This window comes from Lontra canadensis, unplaced genomic scaffold (genome assembly GCF_010015895.1).
Source record: "Lontra canadensis isolate GAN:19392208 unplaced genomic scaffold, GSC_riverotter_1.0 scaffold49, whole genome shotgun sequence".
Taxonomy (NCBI): domain Eukaryota; kingdom Metazoa; phylum Chordata; class Mammalia; order Carnivora; family Mustelidae; genus Lontra; species Lontra canadensis.
In genome coordinates, this window is record NW_022631043.1 from 4,920,886 (window position 1) to 4,931,072 (window position 10,187).

The following is a 10,187-nucleotide window of genomic DNA, read 5'->3' on the forward strand; positions in this document are numbered from 1 at the left end:
AAAGTTAAGGGGAACTTAACCTTTTAAATCTCCAACAGTTTGTGAAGGAAGACAGGTACCTCAAGAACACTAATCACACAGTGTAAGCCTGATAACAGAGGTGCCCAGCATGTTGCAAAGATGCTCAGAAAAGGGAGGTCTCCATTCTCACCAGGGAGAGCAGGAGGAATGGAGGGCAGCAAGGTGTCCTGTCCAGTTGGTGCAGGTACAGGTGGGATGACTAAGAAGGAAGAGCCGACGAAAGTGGAGAGCTCACAGGGGTCCTGTGCCCTAGATTGAAGACCTGAGGCATTAGCTTGTTGCTGGTGGTTTTATGGGGAAAAGCAGTGCCATCAAGCATGGGTTATGAGAAAGTGGTTTTGGTGTCAGTGTGGGCAGAAGTTTGGTGTGGGTATGAGCTGGAAGAGGGGGTCCTACAGACACTGGGATGATATGAGTTGATGAGGATAGGTGGAGCAGAGCAGAGTTATTTCCCTTGGAGTCCTTGGACCCTGGAACGTCCACCTTATTCCCCACACCCTTAGGTATAATTCAAAAGAAATACAATATTAAAAAAAATAGAAATAGAACTACCTTATGACCCGGGAATTACACTACTGGGTATTTACCCCAAAGATACAGATGTAGTGAGAAGAAGGACCATATGCACCCCAATGTTCACAGCAATGCACCCCAGCAATGTTCCACAATAGCCAAACTATGGAAAGAGCCGAGATGCCCTTCAACAGATGAATGGACAAAGATGATGTGGTTCATATACACAATGGAATATTATTCAGTCATCAGAAAGGATGAATACTCAACTTTTATAACAACATGGATGGGACTGGAGGAGATTATGCTGAACGAAATAAGTCAAGCATAGAAAGCCAATTATCACATGGTTTCATTTACTTGTGGAACATAAAGAATAACATGGAGGACCTTAGGAGAAGGAAGGGAAAAATGAAGGGGTGGAAACTGGAGAAGGAGATGAGCTATGAAAGACTGTGGACTCTGAGAAATAAACCTAGGGTTTTAGAGGGGAGGGGTGGAAGGATGGGTTGGCCCAGTGATGGGTGTTAAGGAGGCATGGATTGCATGGAGTACTGGGTGTTCTACATAAACGAATCATGGAACACTACATCAAAAACCAATGATGTACTGTATGGTTACTAACATAACTTAATAAAAAAATTAAAAGAAAATACCAATTGAAAATTTTTTTTAAAAATTGGAAAGCATACATGGTGAAATTAAAATGGGTTTCTAGAGGTTCTTTTTTTGTTTTGTTTTTTGTATTTTTTGAAATAGTTCTATACAACTCAATTGAAGATGAAGTTTTCTCCTTTCATTTCTCAAGTCTGTTTGTAGTCCTCTAGGCTTGGGGGTGGGAGGGGTTTGGCAGGTACGTGCAAGGGATTCAAATGGATGTCATAGTCTGCCCAGTGTCATAGTCTGCCCCAGCCTGGCCTCTGGGGATGCCAGAATGCACGAGGCTGTTGGAGGCTGTTGGAGGTTGTTGGAGGCTCATGGCATGTCTTCTGTGTGGGGCTGGCATGCCAACACTGCCGGAAGCATGTGTAACATCTGTGCAGGAGCATAGGCCACATGTGAGTAAGCTGGGATGGCTCGGTTCATGGTGCGTCACTAGCTCTTGTCACTAATCTGGCTGCTAACTCACTCCTCCCTCTTGAGATAATTCCTTTTGATTCACAGAATTTTTAGAAAATGCAGGTTGGCAGAGATAACTTGGGGGAGGGAGGCTAAAGAGGGCATGGTGGGTGGAAAGGGCCAGGAGAAGAGAGCCTCTGCTCATCTCCAAGGGGACCTGTGTGGGCATCCCAGTAAATCAAGCGGCAGGTGCTTATCCTTTGCAATTGTCTATGCATTTTCCCTGAAGAGGAGAATGGGGCTGTGACCTGGAAGTCCAGCTTCTCTAAGTGCTGTCCTGCCTGAGTTTCTGGCTCTCATTAGAGGATCTGAGATAAAGGAAACCCCATCCCCTTTTAGGTTTCCCATCTCCTCCTGCTACCCCAAACACATCTGCCCTTTTCCATGCTAATCACATTCCAGATTCAGATCACATAGGCATCCAACAATCTAATTCCTTGGGTGGGAGCAATATATCTCTTTGGTACTGAGACTAGGACCTGTCACTTTTTCTCAAGTAATATTGGCATGAAAACCCCTCATTTCTTCACCAGGAATCCAGAATCAGATCTGTGTGTTCCTGTCGCTCTCTCTCCCTCAACTCCTTTGTCTTGGTCCCTCTGTCTTTTTCTATCTCTCATATCCCCTAATTTCTAAGACTGTTCTCTAACAGTGTAGAATTGCTTGCCATCTCTTCCTTCCCTCCGTGATTATAAACGATGTCTCCTTCCTTTTCATAGCTAATTCCTATTTGTTCTTTAAATCACAGATACCACTTCCTCCAGGAAGCCACCTCTGACACTTTCCAGGCTGGATTAGCTGCCTTTGCAATGAACCTTCACAGCATTTTGCTTTCCTGTACTGCAAATGCTAGGCAACCCCTGCAAAAATCTTTTGCTTCTCTTCCTGCTATTAGAACATGAACTCTTAAGGGAGAAATTCTTGAATTTAATATGTCATTGATGATAACACACATCGTCAGTTTTGTGACTTTGAGTTGATTTTTAAAAAGATCCTACTTTATGGAATATAGACATTGATTATAAAACTTACTCCAATTTCATAATGTAAGCTATAAAACAGTGTGAAACTTTATACTTTATATTGAGAAAATGTGATTTATTTGTGAAACGCTGTATTCTTAGCACCTGACTCACAGTAGGGTTATAGCAGAGGCTGTTAATGCTCACAAAAACCCATGCACTCTTCCTCATTTCCCAGATCCCCACCACCACCACCAGCACAAACACACAACAGTGACATCCTGTGACTGCCCTTGCAGTGTGACATAAGCAGATTTGATGTGCCACTTCTGGTAAGAGGCAGTGAAGAGAACAAGAAGGAAGGAGAGAAAATGGTGACCATGGATCACAGTACCTGTGGCCAAGCTTTAGCCCTGCAGAGCTAGAGTGCATACACCTCTCAACCCACGCAAGGATATGCACAGACCACCCAGAAATGCAGGCAGCAAATTTAGGGAACCTATGGACAGCCCACTGATGACAGCTATACCCAGGCTCGGACCACTGCGACCTATGGGCAGACCACTTATGCAACTCTGATGGACAGCCTCCCACTGCTTATACAACTCCAACTGTCCCCCAGGCATACAGTCATCCTGTCCAGGTGTACAGCACTGGTGCTTATGATACCACCACTGCTTTGGTCCCTACCACCCAGGCCTCCTATGCAGCTCAGTCTGCATATGGTCCTCAGCCTGCTTATCCAGCTAATGGATAGCAGCCAGCAGCCACCGCACCAGCAAGACCACAGATAGTAACACACCCGCTGAGACTAGTCAACCACAATCCAGCACAGGGGGTTACAACCAGCCTAGGCTGGGATATGGATCGAGTAATTACAGTTATCTATATGTACTTAGGAGCTACCCCAGGCAGCCAGTTACAGCACCACCATCTCTTCCTCTAATAGCTATTCCTCTACATGGCTGCCTATTTATGAGCAGAGTGGTTACTCTCAGCAGAACACCTATGGGCAGCTCAGCAGCTATGGAAAGCAAAGTAGCTATGGACAACAAAGCAGCAATGGGCAGCAGCCACCCACTAGTTATCCCTCCCACACTGGATCCTTCAGCTGGGCTCCAGGTCAACATAGCCAATAGAGCAACAACTACAGGCAACAGAGTTCATTCCAACAAGACCACCCCAGTAGCGTGGGTGTTCATAGGCAGGATTCTGGAGGATTTTCTGGATCAGGAGAGAACCAGAGCAGGAATGGCCCTGATAACCGGAGCAGGGGAAGAGGGAGACTTGACTGTGGAGGTATGAGCCGAGGTGGGTGGGGAGGAGGACATGGTGGAATGGGCTCTGGAGAGGGAGATGGCTTCCATAAGCCTGGTGGACTCATGGACGAAGGACCAGATCTTAATCAGGCCTACCTATAGATCCAGATGAAAACTTTGACAACAGTGCAATTTATGTGCAAGGCTTAAATGACAATGTGAATCTAAATGATCTGGCAGACTTCTTTAAGCAGCGTGGAGTTGTTACGATGAACAAGAGCCCCCCCCCACTGTGAAGACCCACAAACTGCCAAGGCTTCCATAGAGTGGATTAATGTGAAAGATTTTCAAGGGAGCAAACTTTAGATTTCTCTTGCTCAGAAGAAGCCCCAGATGTGGGGTGGTATGCCTTCCCATGATGGCAGAGGGATGCTGCTGCCACTCTGTGGAGGTCCAGGGAGCCTAGTAGGTCCTGGGGACCCCATGGGTCTCATGGGAGGCCATGGAGGATACAGAGGTGGCTTTCCCCAAAGGAGCCATGGGGTTCCCAAGGAAACTGATCCAGAAGAGGAAACATCTAGCACTGAGCTAGAGACTGGCAGTACCCCAATCTGGGGTGTGGAAACCAGAACTTCTCCTGAAAAACAGAATGAACCAGTATAAGGCCCTGAAGCCCTTTCCCCCAGGTGATGACCGTCACCATGGCAGAGGCGGTCCTGGTGGCATGCAGGGTGGAAGAGAACTGTGGTGGTCCTGGGGGAATGTTCAGAGAGGGCTGTGGTGGAGAAAAAGGGGGCTACTGTGGTGGCTGGGGCATGGACTGAGGTGGCTTTGGTGGAAGAAAATGGGGTGGCCCTGGTGGGCACCCTGCACCTTTGATGGAACACATGGGAGAAAGAAAAGACCAGCATGGAGGGACTGGAAACATTTATAAAGGCGAGGACAGTCAGGAATACAGAAACCAGCCCTCCTAGATGCAGAGACCCCGCAGAGCTGCATTGACTCCCATATTAGCTCTTTAAACCAAACACTGTTTTAAATTTTTAACTCCATATTTGTAATGTTGGCCACAACAGTTTGATGATTCCTTGTCTGTCCTTTTGTATTTTTTAACATTTGTGAAGAAACATTAAAACAAGTTACATGGTGGGGCACCTGGGTGGCTCAGTGGGTTAAAGCCTCTGCCTTCGGCTCAGGTCATGATCCCAGGGTCCTGGGATAGAGTCCCGCATTGGGCTCTCTGCTCAACGGGGAGCCTGCTTCCTCCTCTCTCTCTGCCTACTTGTGATTTCCATCTGTCAAATAAATAAAAAATCTTTAAAAAAAATAAAATAAAATGTTGGATGAGTTCTCACTGGATAAATTAAAAAAAAAACAAGTTAAATGGTAATAATAATAATAATAATAAACTTTTTTAAAAAACAAAAGGCAGTGAAGAGCCTCTTTTATTTTCCCTGCCCTGGAAATGAGGGACCCCGAGGTGGTGGAGTTGCTGGTTAGGTCTGTGTCACTGCTTTACCGCATCCAACATGTGAGGAGACCAAAATAAGCATTTGTTGTGTTAAAGCCACTGAGGTTTCCAGTTTCTTCTTGTTCTGGAGGTTGTCTGTAGACCACAAGCTATCTTAGCATCATTAATGCAATAGGTCAAAATAAGTGCTTTATAAATTATTGCTTGAGTCCTAAAATTAGAATATCAATTGCCATCAATTGTCCTCAGACAAATGAGTAAGCGGACATGATTTAGTTTTACAGGCTGACAAGGGCTGTGTGAACGTGAAACACTCCTTTCAGGAACGCAGCTGCTGAAGGCTATTACACTGTCTATTTTAATACCCACGACTCTAGATGATGCCATCTCCCCATGCAGGTGAGGAGCCCGAGCTTCAAAGAGCTCCAGATTCTGCAACTAAGTGGCAGGGTCCAGATCCCCAGCACCTGGACTTCAATGAGAAGTCCAGACTGATCTCCCACCCGTCTGCCACCCGTTTACCACAAAAATGGCACTGTCATTGCTTTGGGTCATCACTAGTGTCAGCTTTGCACACAGAAAGCTCACACACAAAGAGAGTTTCCAGATCAAAATGTCCCCATTGTGTAGCAGGTTTTGATGACTGAGGTTTTCCTGTGAAAGTCACATGACCCATATGGCCTGATAGCTCCTCTCTCTCTGGGGAGAATCTCACATTCTCAACAGAAGTTCCTCAAGTAATGCAGAAGCAGCTGTCACTGGACTATTGTCTGGGGCCCCCATGAGGACACTGTGAGCATGTGACCCACCAAAGGCCCTCCACCTGGCAATCAGCAGATGGGGCCAAGTGGGGAAGATCTTCAGGGGCAGCCCTAGTCTGACATGCAGGTGTTCTATGAGTTGAAACCGCTGCACACTGCATGAGCCTTCTTTGAGGTTACAGGAGCAACCCCTGGGTGCTTTACATGGGTTTCTTCACACATTCACATGGCACAGGTTTGAGATGATAAATGATCAATTAACAAATATTTGTCAGGTGATTACCCTGACCCAGGTTCTACGCTAGGACCTGAGTTAGAAGGCTGAACATTTCTTCAAAGCAAGGCAGATGTGCTCCTGCCCATGATGAAGCTTTAAGCCTCAGAGAAAACAGGCACAAAACTAATAATTACACCAAATATGAAAGTCACAAGTTTTAGGAAGTCAGAATTGAGTAGTTTAAAATTACAGTTTCTGAGTGAATGCCTTACTCAGACCCCAGTCCCAGCTCCCATCCGCTGTGTTGCCCAAATGCTCTGAATTTCAGATGCATTGTATGTGAGACAGAGATAACACAACCACTTCTTTTATAATGCAGCTGTGAGAAGCAGGGTGATGACTGATGGACACTGCCCCAAAGTGGCTACTGCATAGCAAGCCCTTAGGACATGTTAGCTATTAATCGTGTTGTTACTCTAACCAAGAAGCTCAGGGAGCTGCATTAGTGTACACCAGAGTCATCCCAGTCATTGCAGTCAGGAAAGTCTTCCAAAGAAATTATATTGAAAGTAAGATCTGGAGAAAGGCTGGGGATTAGCCAGGTGGATAGTTCTGGAAATGTCTCCCAGAGCACTCCAGGTAAAGGACTGGCATGAACAACAAGCTCAGGTAGCAGAACATTGGTACAAATGTAAGTATGTCAGTGTGGTTAAAGCCTGAAGGCTTTGCAGAGAGTATGTGGGAGGTCAGTAGGGGCAAGGGTGTGGAAAGAATGGGAAGCTCAGTTAGGGAGGTCAGAACTTATCTTAAGTACAAGGTGAGTTCCTAAAAAGCTCTACACTTGCTTTACCTGGTTGGGACATGATATGGGAGGCTGCTTATTCTGGTTTGAAGAGTTTTGCCTCTCATGCCCTCCCTTAGTAAATAGTGTCAATATATCTCCAAAACGCATCCTGACATTCTACTAAGTTCCATTTCTCCATGACCATGAACCTAGCACAAGCCCTGTCTGCTCTTCTCTGGATTTCCCACTTTCTCTTTTACCACCCTGGACCCCCAGAAGCTTAATACCCCACACTCAGCAACCAAAGTAATTTCCTAAAGCATAATAAGATTATGTCATCCCCTGTCTAATCAGGGGTGCCTGGGTAGCTCAGTGGGTTAAAGCCTCTGCCTTCAGCTCAGGTCATGATCTTAGGGTCCTGGGATTGAGCCCCACATCAGGCTCTCTGCTCAGCAGAGAGCCTGCTTCCCCTCCTTCTCTCTCTGCCTGCTTGTGATCTCTGTCTGTCAAATAAATAAATAAAAATCTTAAAAAAAAAAACCTGTCTAATCATTTTCCCTTTTGTTTATGAAAAACCCTCTGAAAATCCTTACCATGCTCTACACAGTCCAACATAAACTAGAGTCTCCTTTTTTAAATCATTTCAGCTTCGATTCAAACACCTGCTACTCAGAAAACTTTTTCTGACAACTCTAGGTAAAATATCTCTATATCTTCCCTCCCCCACCAAAGACAATTAATAATAACAATGATGGTGATAATACTATCATTGCTCTTTATATGTAATTCCTGCTATAATTTTAAGAGATTTTATTAGTACCCGAACAGATCTCCTGTATTCGTTTGTCCATGCACTTCCATTTATTTTCCCTCTTGAAAAGATACATCCTCTTGGGCAGACATTTTGTCTGTCTAATCTGCCACTGTGTCCTCAGCACATGAAGAATTGATGACCCACATTAGAGAGGAAATTTGGGTTTGGATGTCAACTGAGTAGGTATTTCTTCCAATTCTTCCAGTCAACAATTATGTTCCCAAGTCAATTTGTTCATCTCTACACTAGATAACACCTTTGCACCACAAGATTGCTAAGCAATGAAGCTGTGATAATTCCAAATCCCAGACACTTAGATCTGAATTCATTGGTTATTACCAATGCTACTAATCATCACCACCATCACCATCATTACCATCATCACCATATCATCACCATCATCATCACCGTCTTCCCCATCACTATCATCATCATCACATCATCATTATTGACATAATCACCATCATCAGAATCACCATCATGACCATTATCAGCATCACCATTATCATCATCACTATCATCACACCATCATCACTAACACCATCACCATCAATACCACCATCATGATCCCCATCATCACCACCACCATCATCATCATCTTCTTCTTCATCATCATCATCATCATCATCACTATCATCACCACCATCACCATCATTACCACCATCATCATCAATCTTCATCAGTACAATCAGCAATACCATCATATAATAATTGCTGCTCCTATCAAACATATTTCAAGTGCCAGATACCATGCTACTTTTTCATTTAATCCTTACAATTAAGCAGGTTGATACCATTTTCTTTATTTCAAATGGAAAGGGAGGCTAAGAGCACAGAAAGTTCCAATGACTTGTTCAAAATCACATGGCTAATATGTGGGGAAGTGTGTTTCAAGCCTAGGGCTGCCTGAGTCCAAATGTGGTGATCTCCACAAGGCAATCTTGCCCTCTTATTTTATTCCAGCTTCTCCCAACTCATAAGCATTGGCTGGGTCTCTAGGCCTCCAGTTCATCACCACTTTTATTTTTTAAAACTCATTTCATCCCACTCTTTCTTTCTGCAAGGACCATGCCTTGGAATTGGCCTGATTCCTGTGCTGTTAGCCATCCTAGACAGTGTCCTCGGGCCTCCTATAATGAAGCCCTAAAACCATGTTCATTCCAGTTCTCATCTCAAGTGGAAACATATGAGAATATGTTTATATCACTGGATTGGTGAGATGAAGTGATTAAGACAAACTCAGTGAAGGACTCTCAGTGTCCACGTGTGATCTTTTGTCGTCTACACTGAGTGCTTACTGTCTTAAATTTAATGGAAAAGATTGAGCCTAGATAATCCAATGTCTTGATGTGCACATCCCTCACAGACAGTGACTGGCTGGACTCTGTTTGCCAATTCCCTTGCAAAGTTTCTTTAATAGAAATTAAGAGATCTTCTTGAAATGAGTGTGATGGCATGGAGCTTTCATCACTCATTATGTTAACCACATCAGAGCCCAGCACATTAAGCCATGCTTCTGGAATTATACAAGATGCTGAAGAGCTGCAGATTTGAGTTCAATCTTTGACATCTCAAGGAAAAAAATAGTCAGAAAACATGTCTCATATTTTCTCTCCCTTGTCAGACAAATTGGTATTCTGTTGATCTTGTTTTTGAAATATCTTGCAATTCAAGCTATTAGAGAGAGAAAACACTTATTTGTCATCACTTTCCTGAGATGCTTAGATGTGCGCTGTCAAGGATGATTTTTCAGACACAATCCAACCACGTGAGGATTGCTATTTGTGTTAATTAGTATGTGACAGCTCAGATTTCTCCAGAGGACCTCCTAATTCTGGTGGCTTATTTAAAGCAGGGAGCAAAGAATCTATTGCATAGTAGGTGGGATAGAGGCCTAACATTTCCTCTGTTGGACTTCTTGTCATAACTGGTTTCATGTTTATCTCAGATATGGCCAAGGGTGTTTGCATCTGGTCAGGCTCCTTTCTTAAGGTCTATATAGGCTGTCTCTCAACTGCAATTTTGAAATCCAAAATTCTGAAATCTAAAAGACTTTTTCCTACGAATTTGTTAGTAAAATGTTATCTGACTCAACATGAGGCTCTTTATAGTCTTTATGTATCCCATTGGTGAGAAAGGTCTTGTGGTTCATCGCAGAAACACTCATTTATTTGCTGTCCCTGACCCCACTGAAGATACAGCCTTTCTAAAATGATGGAAGGAAGGAAGGAAGGAAGGAAGGAAGGAAGGAAGGAAGGAAGGAAGG

At 44.2% G+C, this 10,187-nt stretch overlaps 1 pseudogene; it reads left to right on the top strand.

Moving 5' to 3' along the window:
* Window positions 1-2,986: 2,986 nt before the first annotated feature.
* On the top strand, window positions 2,987-4,848 carry LOC116876976 (annotated as a pseudogene).
* Window positions 4,849-10,187: the final 5,339 nt, after the last annotated feature.